The sequence below is a fragment of the Canis lupus genome, chromosome 25, assembly GCF_048164855.1.
Source record: "Canis lupus baileyi chromosome 25, mCanLup2.hap1, whole genome shotgun sequence".
Classification (NCBI taxonomy): domain Eukaryota; kingdom Metazoa; phylum Chordata; class Mammalia; order Carnivora; family Canidae; genus Canis; species Canis lupus.
The window spans coordinates 10,847,639-10,864,729 of NC_132862.1; the positions used below are offsets into that span (position 1 = coordinate 10,847,639).

At 35.9% G+C, this 17,091-nt stretch overlaps 2 long non-coding RNA genes across 7 annotated transcripts in view; one reads left to right on the forward strand and one right to left on the reverse strand.

Moving 5' to 3' along the window:
* The window catches only part of LOC140617250 (uncharacterized), a 132,093-nt gene that overhangs the window by 48,632 nt on the left and 66,370 nt on the right, over positions 1-17,091 (forward strand). The gene's annotated exons all lie outside the window — the stretch shown is intronic.
* The window catches only part of LOC140617249 (uncharacterized), a 326,911-nt gene that overhangs the window by 23,544 nt on the left and 286,276 nt on the right, over positions 1-17,091 (reverse strand). For 5 of the 6 annotated variants that reach the window (XR_012017474.1, XR_012017472.1, XR_012017476.1 and 2 more), the window contains one exon: positions 4,569-5,057. The exons of the other annotated variant lie outside the window; for it this stretch is intronic. This is a non-coding gene — a long non-coding RNA (uncharacterized lncRNA). The remainder of the gene's footprint in view (positions 1-4,568; positions 5,058-17,091) is intronic. 6 annotated transcript variants of the gene reach the window in all.

The following is a 17,091-nucleotide window of genomic DNA, read 5'->3' on the forward strand; positions in this document are numbered from 1 at the left end:
ATTTTTGTCTTTTAAGGATTTTGTATTTAAAAAATTAGTCCATTTCATCTAGGTTATTAAACTTATGGGGACAGAGTTCATAGTATTCCTTTACTATCCTTTTGATATCCATAGGGTCTGTAGTGATATCCCCTCTTCCATTTCTGATATTAGGAATTTTTGTCCTCTTTTTTTCCCTTAGGCTGGCTTCTCAATTTTACTGATTTTTTTCCAAAGAACATTTTGGCTTGTTGATTATCCCTACTGATTTCCTGATTTTAATTTCATTGATTTCTTCTCTAATTCTTATTTCTTCTGTTTACTTTGGATTTGATTTACTCTTATTTTCTAGTTATCTTACATGAAAATTTAGACTATTAATTTTAGATCTTTCCTCTTTTCTAATATATGCATTCAATGTTATGTTTCCCTCTAAGCACTACTTTCACTGCATCCTACTAATTTTCAGTTCTTTTCAGTATCATTTCAAAATATATTTTAATTTCTCTTGATTTCTTCTTTAACCTATGTGTTATTTAGAAATGTATGGTTTAATCACTATGTATTTTGGGATTTTTAAGTTATCTATTATTGATTTCCATTTTAATTCCATCATGTTCTGAGAGCAGACCTTGTATGACTTCTTTTGAATTTATTAAGGCATTTTTCATGGCTCAGAATGTGATCTATCTTGGTGAATGTCCTTTGAATGTCCATGTGAACTTGAAGGTGTGTATTCTGCTGCTGTTGGATAAAGTGGTATATAGACATCAATTATATCCAGTTAATTGATAGTACTGTTGAATTCAATCATGTCCTTACTGGTTTTTTTCCTGCTGGATCTGCCCATTTCTGAAAGAGAGGTGTTAAAGTCTCCAATTGTGATAATGTATTCATCTGTTTCTCCTTGCAATTCTTTCAGTTTTTGTGTCACACATTTTGATGTTCTGTTGTTAGGCACACACACATTAAAGATTGTTATGTCTTCTTTGAGAACTGACTCCTTTGTCAATATGCAATGGCTTTCTTTTATGCCCAATAATTTTCCTTGATTTGAGAACTGCTCTGTCTGAAATTAATATAGTTGCCTTCTTTTGATTAGTGTTAACATGGTATATTTTTCTTCATTTACTTTTACTCTATATGTATTTTTTAAAAAATATTTTATTTATTTTAGAGAGGGATAGAGAGCACAAACAAGGGGAAGGGCAGAGGGAGAAGGAGACAGAGAATCAAGCAGACTCTGCACCAAGCATAGAGCCCGAAATGGGGCTTGATCTCATGATCCTGAGATTTAGATTTAGATCGAAATTTATATTTATCGATTTAGATTTATTTATCAATTTAGAGCCTAAATTGATAGTCTGATGCTTAATCAACTGAGCCACCCAGGTACCTCTATTCTATACGCAGTTTTTTTTTTTTAACGCAGTTTTATATTTAAGGTGGGTTTCTTATAAATAGTTGAGTCATGTTTTTTGATACACTTTGTTTCTTTTAATTAATGCATTTAGACCATTGGCATTTAATGGGATTGTTAATATAGTTGGATTAATATCTACCATACTTTTACTCTTTTTTAATTTGTTGTCCTTTGTTTCTATTTCTGTCTTTCCTTCTTTTCTGTCTTTGGTAGTTTTAACTAAGCATTTTCTGTGATTCCATTTTGTCTCCTTTCTTAACATATTGGTTATACTTCTTTTTGTAATGTTTCTTAGTGGTTGCCTTAGAATTTGTAATATACAACTAATCCAAGTCCACTTTCTTTTTCTTTTAATTTATTTTTTTATTGGTGTTCAATTTACTAACATACAGAATAACACCCAGTGCCCGTCACCCATTCACTCCCACCCCCCGCCCTCCTCCCCTTCTACCACCCCTAGTTCGTTTCCCAGAGTTAGCAGTCTTTACGTTCTGTCTCCCTTTCTGATATTTCCCACACATTTCTTCTCCCTTCCCTTATTTTACCTTTCACTATTATTTATATTCCCCAAATGAATGAGAACATATAATGTTTGTCCTTCTCCGACTTACTTCACTCAGCATAATACCCTCCAGTTCCATCCACGTTGAAGCAAATGGTGGGTATTTGTCATTTCTAATAGCTGAGTAATATTCCATTGTATACATAAACCACATCTTCTTTATCCATTCATCTTTCGTTGGACACCGAGGCTCCTTCCACAGTTTGGCTATCGTGGCCATTGCTGCTAGAAACATCGGGGTGCAGGTGTCCCGGCGTTTCATTGCATTTGTATCTTTGGGGTAAATCCCCAACAGTGCAATTGCTGGGTCGTAGGGCAGGTCTATTTTTAACTGTTTGAGGAACCTCCACACAGTTTTCCAGAGTGGCTGCACCAGTTCACATTCCCACCAACAGTGTAAGAGGGTTCCCTTTTCTCCGCATCCTCTCCAACATTTGTTGTTTCCTGCCTTGTTAATTTTCCCCATTCTCACTGGTGTGAGGTGGTATCTCATTGTGGTTTTGATTTGTATTTCCCTGATGGCCAGTGATGCAGAGCATTTTCTCATGTGCATCACTTTCTTTTTTTAAAATTTATTTGACACAAAAAGTAGGGGGACCAGCAGAGGGAGAAGCAGGGCTTGATCCCAGGACCCTGAGATCATGACCTGAGCCAAAGGCAGACACTTAACTGACCAAGCCACCCAGGCACCCCCTGAAGTCCACTTTCTTTTTTAAATATTTTATTTATTTATTCATGAGAGACAGAGAGAGAGAGAGAGAGAGAGAGGTAGAGACACAGGCAGAGGAGAAGCAGGCTCCATGCAGAGAGCCCGACGTGGGACTCGATCCCCCGTCTCCAGGATCAGGCCCTGAGCTGAAGGTGGTGCTAAACCGCTGAGCCACCAGGGCAGCCCTCAAGTCCACTTTCAAATAAAAATATATCACTTCATGGGTAGAGTCAATAGCTTATAATAACAAGATAATCTTAATTCCTTCTTCCTGTTCCTTGTGTCATTGCTATACTTCATTTCACTTATATATAAGTGCACGCGCGTGTGCACACACACGCACACACACTGTTGTCAGATCAACTAAGAATAAGAAAAGTAAAGGTTTTATTTTACCTCACTTATTCCAGCTTCAATGCTCTTTTTTTTTTCCTTTGTCTACTGGCAACAAATTCCCTCAGTTTTTGTTTCAGAAAGTATTTCTCCTTCACTTTTGAAGGATAATTATGCAGAGTACAGAGTTCTAGGTTGATGGGTTTTTTTCTCTTAATATTTTAAATATTTTGCTCCACTTTCTAATTGCTTGCATGGTTTCTGAGGAGAAATCAGATGCAATTCTCATCTTTGTTCCTTTCTAAGGTGTTTTACCCTCTTCTCTTTTGGCTTCTTTCAAAATTTTCCTTTATTTTTGATTTTCTATATATTGAAAATGATATGCCAAGATACAGTTTTTTTCTTTTTCTCTTGGCATTTATTCTGTTTGGTGTTCTCTGAGCTTCCCCGATGTGTGTCTTGGTATCTGACATTAATTTGGGGGAAATTCTCAGTCATTATTTCAAACTTCTTTTCATTTCTGTCTTTCTTCTCCTTCTGGCATTCCTATTACATGTATGTTACATATTTCATAGTTATTCCACAGTCCTTGGATATTCTGTTTTTTCCATGTTTGTTCTTTTTGCTTTTTGGTTTTCAAGTATTCTGTTGGTATATTATCTAGTTCAGATTCTTTCCTCAGTCATGTCCAGTCTAATAAACCTACCGAAAGCATTTTTTAAAAAATTTCTGTTATAGTGTTTTGGATCTCTAGAATTTATTTTGGGTTCTTTTTTAGAATTTCCATCTCTCTGCTTACATTGCCCATCTGGTTTGTGCATGCTGTCTTTGTCCATTGGAGCCCTTAGCATATTAATTATAGTGGCTTTAAATTTCCTATCTGATAATTCCAACATCCCTGACATGTTTGGTTCTGATGCTTGTTTTTCCTCTTCAAATTGTACTTTGTCTTTTGTATGCTTTGTGATTTTTTTCTTGATAGCCAGACATGATGTGCTAGGAAAAGGAACTGCTGTAAATAGGCTTTTAGCAATGTAGTGGTGAGGTATGGGGAAGGGGAAACATTAATAGTCCTATGATTAGGTCTCAGTCTTTTAGTGAGCTATGCCTTTGGACTGTGAACTTCACAAGTGTTTCTCAGTACCTACCCCCCTGCCCCCACTTTAGGTAGGATGCGATAGCTAGAGTGGTCTGGAGTTGCTCCCCCTTGGAAAGCTAGAGCTAGCTGTAGTCAGGTATTTCTTTTCCCAGATTAGTTAGTTAGGCTCTGATAATACCCCAGAAAGTTAGGCTCTGGTTAACTAGTTTCCCCTGATGAGAGGCTTTGTGGAGAATGGAGTTCTCTGGCATATTTCAGAATGGTTTCTTTTCCTCTTCCCCTTTCAGAAACTGGAGGTGACTTTTCTCTGATATTTACTATGGAAATCTAGTCTAGCTCCTGGAAATAAATCTCAATATTGAAGGGACCTCTCTATGACTGGGTCCCTTTGGAGTTTTTCATTCTCCAACTTGTCCACACTGAGTCTCCAGCAATTTATCAATTACAGATCAGATTTTCTTACCCCAGCACTGATTCTGGTGAAGTTTTCTGCTCCTGGGTCTCTGCTCTGCTAAGCCATTACTCTCAGTTTTTCTGTCTGACTCTTCAACCATGGGGGCAGCAGTTTGCCTTGTGTTTTCTCCCTCTTATGGAACCAAGGAATAGCTCATTTTTCAGTCTGTTTAGCTCTTGTTGTTAGGACAAAATGCAATTTCCAAGCTCCTTCCATGTGGAACTTCCAATCTGAAAGTCTGAAGTCAAGTTTTCAGTCCCAAGAGACTGAGCAAAAGTAGTGGCATCTAGGCACAAAGCCAAATGAGCATGATATGAAGGGTAGCAGCTGAAAGGAAGGAAAGGCTTGAGGTGAACAATGATTCTTGGATCATTTCTGAACTGAAGCGAAGGCAGCTAAGGCAGTATTAATTAGTTCCCGCTGTTCTGAACATTGGTGTTCCTTCAGTGATTAAAGGAGACTTCTGCAAGCTCTCTTCTACAGCAGTATTTTCCAAACCTGTTCCATGGAACAACAATGAATAAATAAAAATTTGTTAAATGAACAGAGATTTTCCATTGTCAAATATTATTGGAAATTTCTGAGTAACACAAAATTAGGTTTCTCCACAATAAAATTTATCAGACCCTTTGATATCAATATGCCCTATACATCTCCAAGACAGGTATTTAGAATGCAGGGTGTTTAGATTTTCAAACTTTGAATTTAGGTGGCTATTTCCTTAGAAAGGCTAAGGAGATTATCCATAGGATGTGCTTTGGAAGACAAGCTTTATACTTAGCTAGACTTAACATTTTCACTACATCCTCTGATAAGTCTCTGGAGATACATAGTAAAGTAAAAAATTATTCTTTAGTCACTATAAAACTCACCACAAACAGCTTATCCCTGATAATTAAAGACCATGTTAGTTAAGGTAGAGTCCTACATATGCCAGGTTGACCTGTAGTCCAGTCATGCTTTTGTCCATTTTGCCTTCCAGACCTCTTTGCCTTTATTGATTCAGGGTGGAGTGGTTTTTGCAGCTATAAAGGTCACTCATTGAAGACTTGGTCATTCTTTACCTGTTTTACACCTTGAGGAACCTTCTAAAAGTATGATTGAAGGCAATCTCACATGTGTTTAGGTATACATAATAAATCTCACATGTGTTTATGTATACCTAATACATAATGGTTTGCTTAATAACACTTTGTATCACTAATGTAATAGTCTACCAATAGACTCCGGATAATGTAACAGAGTCTACCGATAGACAATGGATAATTCATCTGGTTCTCTGGTTAACAGCTTAGAAGTTACTTTCCTTGAACAAGCAACTAAATGCCTCTTGGAAAGAGTATTACTTAAAGGAACAGAACTTCTGTTTTTTTATCATCTTAATAGAAAGTGGTATTTTATACAATGATAACATATTTGGGATCCCTGGGTGGCGCAGCAGTTTGGCGCCTGCCTTTGGCCCAGGGCACGATCCTGGAGACCCGGGATCGAATCCCACGTCGGGCTCCCGGTGCATGGAGCCTGCTTCTCCCTCTGCCTGTGTCTCTGCCTCTCTCTCCCTCTCTGTGACTATCATAAATAAATAAAAATTAAAAAAAAAACAATGATAACATATTTGATACCCAGAGGAAAATATGCTTGGTTAGGGTAGCACTATATAAAATGAACCATTCATGTGATCTACCATTCTGGCCCCTAGAATGACAATTGCAAAAGTCAGTGGATATACCAGTCCATATACACTTGTATAACGAGTCCTGATGAGGTCTTTTATTTTTAAAAAGACTTTATTTATTTACTCATGAGAGACACACAGAGAGAGGTAGAGACATAAGCAGAGAGAGGCAGGCTGCCCACAGGGAGCCCATTGTGGGACTTGATCCCAGGAACCCGGGACCATGACCCAAGCCAAAGGCAGATGCTCAACCACTGGTGCCATCTGGAGAGGTTTTTTAATGTGTGACTTCCTATAGAATGAAAAAAAGATTAAAGCCACAATTAGGAATAAAACTAAGTCCATCCTTCTATGTAAATTACAATAATGTCTAGCACTTACATAATGCTCACCATGGCCTTGATATGTAAGCACTTTCAACACCTGAACCCATTTAACCTTTACAAACCACCTATGAGACACAGAGGTATCCTACTGTCTGGAAAAGACATTATAAATGACATATAGCTCTTATAGTATATGTGTTCAATGTGCTGTGTGAAGTTACAATGGATGTGGTATATTGATTCATTCCCATCAGTCTGCACATACATCTGTGATGTGTTGTCTCAGATGATGTTTTTTCATTGAATAAACCTGAACTTTTAACAAACTCCAGAAGTTCATCAGAGGGGTACAAAGTTTAAAAATGAAGTACAATCACATAATAGCATCTATGCTTCTCAATTTTATAGGTACTGTGTATTACTATCTCCATTTTATTTTCTTAAAAATTTATTCAAATTCAATTTACCAACATACGGCATAACACCCAGTGCTCATCTCATCATGTGCCCTCCTCAGTGCCTGTCACCCAGTTACCCTATCCCTCCACCCACCTCCCCTTCTGCAACCCTTTGTTTCCCAGTGTTAGGAGTCTCTCATGGTTTGTCTTCCTCTCTAATTTTTCCCCACTCAGTTCCCCCACTTCCCTTATGGTCCTTTTCACTATTTCTTATACTTCACATATGAGTGAAACCACATGATAATTGTCTTATCTGATTGACTTACTTTACTCGGCATAATACCCTCCAGTTCCATCCATGTCAATGTAAATGGTAGGTATTCATCCTTTCTGATGTTTGAGTAATGTTCCATTGTATATATAGACCACATCTTCTTTATCCATTCATCTGTTGAAAGACATTTGGCTCCTTCCACAGTTTGGCTATTTGTGAACATTACTGCTATGAATATTGGGGTGCAGGTGTCCCATCATTTCACTACATCTTATATTTAGGGTAAAACCTGAGTAGTGCAATTGCTGGGTTGTAGGGTAGCTCTATTTTTAATTTCTTGAGGAACCCCCACAGTCTTTTCCAGAGTGGCTGCACCAGCTTGTATTCCCACCAACAGTGCATGAGGGTTCCCCATTCTCCACATGCTGGCCAACATTTGTTTCCTGTCTTGTTAATTTTAGCCATTCTTAGCAGTGTAAAGTGGTATCTCGTTGTGGTTTTGATTTGTATTCCTCTGATAGCAGGTGATGTGGAGCATTTTTTCATGTGCTTGTTGGCCATGTCTTCTTTGGAGAAATGTCTGTTTCATGTCTTCTGCCCATTTCTTAATTAGATTGTTTTTTTCTTGGGTGTTGAGTTTGATAAGTTCTTTATAGATTTTAGATACTAGCTCTTTGTCTTCTCCCATTCTGAAGGTTGTCTTTTAGTTTTGTTGATTGTTTCCTTCACCATGCGGAAGCTTTTTATCTTGACGAAATCTCAATAGTTCATTATTGTTTTTGTTTTCCTTGCTTTCATAAAGGTGTCTTAAAAGAGGTGGCTGTGGCCAAGTTCAAAAAGGTTGTTGCCTGTCTTCTCTATGATTTTGATGGATTCTTATCTCACATTTAGATCTTTCATCCATTTTGAGTTTTTCTTTGTGTATGGTGTAAGAGAATGGTCCAGTTTCATTCTTCTGCATGTGGCTCTGCAATTTTCCCAACAATATTTATCGAAGAGACTTTTTTCCCTTGGATATTCTTTCCTGCTTTGTCAAAGATGAGTTGATCATAGAGTTGAGGGTCCATTTCTGTGTTCTCTATTGTGTTCCATTGATCTATGTGTCTGTTTTTGTGCCAGTACCATACTGTCTAGATGATCACAGCTTTGTAATACAGCTTGAAATCCGGCATTGTAATGCCCCCGGCATTGATTTTTCTTTTTCAACATTCATCTGGCCATTGGGATCTTTTCTGGTTCCATACAAATCTTAAGATTATTTGTTCCAACTCTGTGAAGAAAGACCATGGTATTTTGATAGGGATTGAGCTGAATATGTAAAGTGCTCTGGGTAGCATAGATATTTTCAAAATATTTATCCTTCCAATCCATGAGCATGGGATGTTTTTCCATCTTTTTGTGTCTTCCTCAATTTCTTTCAAAAGTGTTCTGTAGTTTCTAGAGTGCAGATTCTTTACCTCTTTGGTTAGGTTTATTCCTATGTACCTTACAGTTTTGGATGCATCATAAATGGAATTGATTCCTTAATGTCTCTTTCTTCAGTCTCATTGTTAGTGTATAGAAATGCCACTGATTTCTGTGCAGATTTTATCCTGCCACATTGCTAAGTTGCTATATGAATTCTAGCAGTTTTGGGTGGAATCTTTGTATTTTCTATATACATATCATATCATCTGCAAAGGGGATGAGTTTGACTTCTTTGCCAATTTGAACGCCTTTTATTTCTTTTTGTTGTCTGATTGCTGAAGCTAGGACTTCTAGTACTCTGTTGAACAACTGTGGTGAAAGTGGGCATCTCTGTCATGTTCCTGATCTTAGGGCAAGGGCTCTCAGTTTTTCCCATTGAGAATATTTGCTGTGGGCCTTTCATAGATGGCTTTTATGATATTGAGATATGTTCCCTCTATCCCTATACTTTGAATGGTTTTCATCCGGAATGGATGTTGTATTTTCTCAAATGCTTTCTCTGCAACTAATGAGAAGATGATATTGTTCTTGTCTTTTATTAATGTGATCTATCATGTTGATTGATTTATGAATGTTGAGCCACTCTTCCATCCCAGGAATAAATCCCACTTGGTTGTGGTGAATAATGCTTTTAATGTACTGTTGGATCCTATTGACTAGTATTTCGGTGAGAATTTTTGCATCCGTGTTCATCAGGGATATTGGTTTGTAATTCTCCTTTTTGGTGAGGTCTTTGTCTGGTTTTGGTATCAAGGTAGTGCTGGCCTTATAGAATCAGTTTGGAAGTATTCCTTCCAGTTTTATCTTTTGAAATAGCTTTAGTAGAATAAGTATTATTTCTTCTTTAAATGTTTGATAGAATTCCCCTGGGAAGCCATCTGGCCCTGGACTTCTGTTTCTTGGGAAGTTTTTGATGACTGCTTCAATCTCCACTCTGGTTATTGGTCTATTCAGGTTTTCTAGTTCTTCCTGTTTAAGTTTTGGTGATTTGTTGGTTTTGGGGTGTGCATCCACTTCTTTCAGATTGCCTAATTTGTTGGCATACAGTTGCTCATAATACATTTTAAAAATCATCTCTATTTCCTTGGTATTGGTTGTGATTTCTCCTCTTTCATTCATGATTCTATTGATTTGAGTCTTTTTTTTTTCCTTTTTAATAAGTCTGGTAGGGGTTTATCTATCTTTTTAATTCTTTCAAAGAAAAATTCCTGGTTTTGTCAATCTGTTCTACAGTTCTTCTGGTCTCTATTTCATTGAGTTGTGCTCTTATCTTTATTATTTCTCCTCTTCTGCTTGGTTTAGGCTTTATTTGCTGTTCTTTCTCTAGTTCCTTTAGGTGTAAGTTTATCTCATGTATTTCAGATTTTTCCAATTTTTTGAGGGAGACTTGTTTTGAAACGTATTTCCCTCTTAAGACCACCTTTGCTATATCCTGAAGATTTTGAACAGTTGTGCTTTCATTTTCATTAGTTTGTGTGAAACTTTTAATTCTTCTCTGATTTCCTGGTTGACCCATTCATTTTTTTAGTAGGATGGTCTTTAACCTCCAAGCACTTGAGTTCCTTCCAAATTTCTTCTTGTGATCGAGTTTTAGTTTCAAAGCATTGTGGTCTAACAATATGCAGGAAATTATTCCAACCTTTAGTATCAGTTGAGACTTGGTTTGTGACCCAGTCTATAGTCTATTCTGAAGAAAGTTCCATGTGCACTTGAGAAGAATGTATATTCTGATGTATGAGGATGGAATGTTCTGTATATATCTGTGAAATCCATTTGGTCTAGTGTCATTCAAAGCCCTTTTTTCTTTGGTATTCTTCTGCTTAGATAATCTGTCCATTGCTGAGAGTGCCATGTTGAAGCCTCCTACTATTAATGTATTATTATCTATGTGTCCCTTTAATTGTTAATTGGTTGATATAATTGGTTGTTCCCATATTACGGGTATAAACATTTATAATTCCTAGGTCTTCTTATTGAATAGACCCTTTAAGTATGATATAGTGTCCCTCTTCATCTCTTAGTACTATTTTTGGTTTGAAATCTAATTTATCTGATATCATGATTCCTACCGCAGCATTCTTTTGAGGATGATTTGAATGGTAAATATTTCTCCACTTCCTCATTTTCAGTCTGGGGGTGTCCTTAGGTCTAAATTTAGTCTCTTGTAGACAGCATATAGATGGGTCTTGCTTTTTTATCCAGTCTGATATCCTGTGTCTTTTATCCCATGGGATCATTTATCCCATTCATGTTCAGAGTAACTATTGAAAGATATAAATTTAGTGTCATAATATTACCTATTCAGTCCCTGTTTCTGCAGATTGTTTCCTTGGGCTCCCTCTTTGCTTACAGAGTCTCTCTTACTATTTCTTGCAGAACTGGTTTGGTGGTCATATATTCTTTCAGTTTCTTCTATCCTGGAAGCTCTTTATCTCTCCTTCTATTCTGAATGAAAGCCTTGCTAGATAAAGTATTCTTGGCTGCATGTTTTTCTCATTTAGTACCCTGAATATATCCTGCTAACACTTTCTGTCCTGCCAGGTCTCTGTGGAGAGGTCTGCTGTTAATCTGATATTTCTCCCCATATAAATTAGTAATCTCTTATCTTGAGCTGCTTTTAGGATTTTCCCTTGATCTCTGAAATTTGCAAGCCTCACTGTTATATGTCAAGGTGTTGATCAGTTTTTGTTGATTTTGGAGGATCCTCTCTATTCTTGAATATGAATGCCTGTTTCCTTCCCCAGATTTGGGAAGTTCTCAGCTATGATTTGTTCAAACATACTTTATGGTCTTCTCTTTCTCCCCATATTCTCTGGAATCCCAATAAGACAGATGTTATTCTTTCTCAACATATGACTTCATTCTCATAGTCTCTCCTTTTGGGCTCTTAGTTGTTTTTCTCTCTTTTCCTCAGCTTCCTTTCTCTCCATAAACTTGTCTTCTAAGTCACTTACTCTCTCTTCTGCCTCAGATACCCTACCTGTTACTGCATCCAGTTTAGACTGCATCTCCATTAAAGTATTTTTAATTTTGGCCTGATTAGATCTCTTCTGCAGTAAGAGATGGTCTAGAATCTTTTAATGCCTTTTGCAAGAGGCACCAGTAATTTTATAATTATAATCCTGAATTCTACCTTTGACATTTTACTCAAATACATACCCATTAGGTCTGTGGCAGACAGTATTACTTATAGTCCTGTCTTTTGTGGTGAATTCTTCCTTCTAGTCATTTTGTCCAGTGGAGAATGGCTATATGAGTGAGGAGAGTCAAAAATATCAACCACAACCCAAGCAAAATACACCTTGCAAGAAGTGGTCACTTTTTTTTATAGTGTTCCAGCTGTTCTTTCTTTATATCTCAGGTTGAATTCATAGGTGTTCAAGATGGTTTGAAAGTTATCTAGCTATATTTAGGGGACAAGAGGAAGACCACTACTCTTCCACCATCTTGCCTCTATATCTCCATTTAAAAAATGAGGATATGGAGGCTAAGAGGGGTTAAGAAATTTGTCCAAGGTCACAGAGCTATAAGTAGTGGGGAATTGATTTAAATTAAGACTGTTTTACTCTAGAGTCCATGCTCTTATTGGAACCATAAATAAATAAAACAACCTATAAATAATATATAGTAGAGTTTTCATATGAATTTGCATCATCTATGCTGGTCCAGTGCAAATGTCTTGTCTCTTATTTTCCAAATTACTTGTCTATTTATTTGGGTCCCACTCTGTTCCATAGCAGAGGAGTTATTTCTCTGTATCAGGTTTTTTTATTTTTTATGATTGCAAAAGTTTTTAGGCTTTCTCAGAGATAGTTCCAAGGATGTTCATAATACAAAATGACTGCTGCAAGTCACTCAAGAGCAATAGGACTGTCCTTTCCTGATACTTTGAAAGCTACTACAATAATATTCTATGTATTTTGTTTGGAAAGAGTAACTTCCAGTGGGGTTCAGGGTGAATAAGAACTGAGTACATGTGTGGATACCATTATAATTCCTGTCAGACTCTATTAAATGGCCACCAAGGTTCTGATATCTTAAGTTGACTATTACTTTCATGACTACTGTCATGCAGGTCACGCTATATGTCATTATATTCATTTATATGTACACATACATTTGTAGCAAAGTGGAAAGAATTGCAAAGAGAATAGTCTTCTGGTTCCTTTTCACATGTTAACATGATTTCCTAATTCTATTTTTTTTAATGGCAAATTCCTGAATGGTCTTCCTCTAAAGAATGATGCCTTAAACCAAAATAAATTTTGATGGCCCAGAGCTGTCAGCTTGAAAAGTCAATTTATTCGAATAGGATTTCTTATAGGTCCATGTACAATTATGAGACAATTACAATCAGCTGTTAAATTATTAGTGGTGGACAGTTTTCAAAAAAGATATCATCAAATATTTAAAATCTAAAAGGAGTATGAGTTGATGTGAGGGAGGAAGAAAGGAAGGTGAGAATAAAGGGACGGAGACAGAAAGAAAAGAGGAGGGAGGACAGATTAAAGATTTAGAGAGAAGTGATGGATGTCTATGGATTTGGGGGCGGGGAGTGAAGGTAGTACCTGGCTTCAATAGGGCACATATAGTTAGAAAAATAGAAATTGGGGGTATTGTTTTTAATATAGATATTTTTTATTAGTTGTGAAATTTAATATCTATGGCCAGAGAAAACTCACTACTTTGAATAAGAAGGAATGATGGGGCTGGATCATCTTTGTCAGTGACTTGACAGACATATTCCTAATTATCAGGAATGAGTTACAGAAATAGCTAGATCTGGAACAGGAGAGGGAGTGGGTATCCTCTAAGGAAGGTTACGATTCATGCTTAGATAACCTGTTTCAATAGCCTATTCTTGGATAACAAAGAATCTTAATAGGTTTGGACCTATAATATTTAATGCTATTTTAACATATATATTTGAATTTTTTATTTTAGTGACTGAAAATCTGGATGCTAATAAATTTCTCAATTTCTAGAGTAAATAAGTTCTATTATAGAGGGGATAGACATACAGGGATATGTTGTTTCTGAATTTAAAAAATCCTGAGTCTAAAGCATTAGTCAAATGTCCAAAAAATATTTTACGTGGAAAGTTTTACTCTGCAGTTTTAAAATAATGAACTATGTCTCAGCCATTAAAGTAGCGGCTTAAACTCATTTTCTTTTTTCATTAAGGTGAAATACTCATAAGAAGATTCTATGGAAAAACAAATATGGAATATTAGAACAATATTAGAACTATAAGGAGCAGCATAATATTTTAAGAAATGAGCATATTGCCTCTCAGCTTTGCAATATGGTATGATATGCATACCTGTGGTATGCAATATGGCTAATAAGAAGGTAGAAAATAATTTAAACTAGCAGTAGTATAGTAACTGTTTCTTTGGTTTTTATCATTGTTACTTTTAATTTACTGTTGTACCCCATATGTTTTATGATGTTACATATAACTTGCATTTTTTGATGTGTACATTCAGATATGAGACTGTGACTTAGTTGACCAGACTTGTCATTAAAATTCATGGGAGGATGCTCCCCTATGTTTATTGCAGCATTATTTATAATAGCCAAGATATGGAAGCAATTTGTGTTCATCTATAGATGAATGGGTAAAGATGATGATGATGATGATGTGTGTGTGTGTGTGTGTGTGTGTGTGTGTGTATGGGATATTACTCAGTTCTAAAAAGAATAAGATCCTGTCATTTATGACAACTAGGATGGACCTAGAGTGTATCCTTAGAGAAAGACAAATAATATAATATTTCACATATATGGAATCTAAAAATCCAGAGAGAAACAGACTAAAAAATATAGAGAACCAAACTAATGGTTGCCAACGGTAAGGTTGGAGGGATGGGTGAAATAGGTGAAGAGGATTAAGAGGTACAAACTTCCATTTATAAAATAAGTCACAAGGGATAAAAAGTATAGCATAGAGAATATAGTCAATAATACTGCAATAAGTTTAGATGGTAACAGATGGTACAACACTTATCATGGCAAGCATTTCATAAAGCACTTAATTGTTGAATCATTATGTTGTAAATCTAAAACTAATATAATCTGTATCAACTATAGTTCAATTAAAAATTAAAAAGATACTTGTGAGGATTCTTTCTTTTTGGATTACAGAAGATGATTTGGTTTTATTTATATGGTATTAAAGAAATAATTTCCGATCTTCTTATTGATTTGCTTTCCTAATTTATTTTGAAAATCAAAACAGAACACTAGCTTACCATTGAAAAATCCTTAACTTGATACTAATGACATCCACTTAATATGCAGACACACATATTTTCTAAGATTACTAGAAAAATTAGATTACTAGTAGAAAATTTTTCTTTGAATCTCCCAATCCCTGTTTCCCACAGAAAGTAATGTTTTGTGTTAAATTGTCCTCTCTTTTCCTTAATCCAATGACAAATGGGACAATTACATTAAGGCATGCAAAACTATTCTTGTTCTTCCTCTGCCATATCACATTTTCTATTTTAGGGATGGACATCAGAGATGTGTCTGTTTTATTCATGCAATGCCTCAAATAGCACCATATGCTTGTGAGTCTTAATACATGCCATTTGATGATTGATTTATACACTCCATTTACAAAGTGCTAATGTAACAACTGGCCAAATTCAGTCTCATGTCTCATATTAAAATAGTTTTTATGTTTATCCAGTAATGTCTTTTGTAAACAATACTAAATATTACTTTAAATTCACCAACAGCTCTTTATGATTAGCTGATATTCTATGACAATGGAATGTACATGAGGTATACAAATAAATATGTTCTGTGTTAGATGAACAATACACAGATGGTTTTAAATTTTTACAATGGATTCATGGCCTGTATATTTTATAAAGACTATTGCAACTAGTCTGGAGAGTTATTCTGAGAGCTAGAACATTACAAGCAGAATTTAATAGAGTTTTAGAAAGAAAAGGGAGAAGTAGAAACACTTTGCTTCATCAGTACAAAAAAACTCTTCCTTTTGCCTAGGATATATGTCCAACATTCATTGTATGCATTAGAAATGGCCCTAACTTTTTGCTAATTGTTTGCTATACAAATGATTATTTGAGAGTGAAACATTTATAAAGCACATTCAGGTGACTTTCCAGGTTTAGAAATATGGGAGACTGAAAACAACATGAGTTTTTTAATCCATCACACTAATAAACCTGCCACTGTCTCTGATATTCAGATTTGTCATTTGTAAAGAGCAAGAAATATTACCTCCCTCAAAGGGTTAAGAGAGTGAAATGAGATAAATTATTACACATGAATGATGAGATTTCAGTGGGTTAAATGAGATAAATGAGGTATTCAGTAATGATAGTTATTACCATTTTTATTATGTCAGTTTCTCTCTTTCTAAATATGTGGAACTGGCATGGCAAAGTCATGGGGAATAGAAAATGCAAAAAGTTGAATGTCAGATAAGAAACTTGGAGTTTTATTCAGTAGGCAGTAAGAGACCATTAAAAATGTTTTAGAAAGAGAAAATAACTTGATTTGGATTCTACCTTATAATAGCAAATCTCAAATTTTGGGGTACATGAGAACCATGGTGGTGATTGTTAAAAAATGCAGATTCGGGGATGTCATTCTAAGAAGTTATGACTAATCAGGTCTGAAATAAGATCTGATTCTACTATAGAAAACTCTGGTGTCACATTTCATAAAATACAACTTCAAAGAAATTAATCCAAATGTAATACTAAGGGTGTTTTAGAAGGGGAGAAACTAGACATAAGATCACGTAGAAGCTTGCTACTCAAGGCATGGTTGGCAGCCAGCTGCATTGACAGGACATGGGCACTTGGTAGAAACACAGAACCTTGGGCCAAATGTAAAACCTACACAATCAGAATCTGCATATTTTTCAGCTTTATTGAGGTGTAACTGATAAATTGTTTATACTTAGAGTGTACAATTTGGTGTTTTGATACACATTGTGAAATAATCATCACAATGAAGCTAATGAACATACTCACATAGCTACCATTTTCTCTTTTCTTCTTCTTTTGCCTTCCTCTTCCTCCCGCTCCTCCTCCTTCAGTGAGAACACTCAAGATACACTCTTTTAGCAAATTACAAGTATACTATACAGTATTGTTAGCTATAGCTACATTGCATTTTAATAATATTCCAACATAAATCCTCTACATGTTAAAATAGGAGATGATGGGCCTATAATAATTGATAGTATAGAAGGAAGCCACCAGAAACCTGGAACCGGACAGTGCCAGAGGGAGAAGAAAGGAAGAATTAAAAAAGAGAGGATGTAGCAGTTGATATTATAAATTGTCAGCCTAAAAATTCAGACCAGTGAGGTCCTCCCTCTTTGGGTCAGGCCCAGTTCATAAGA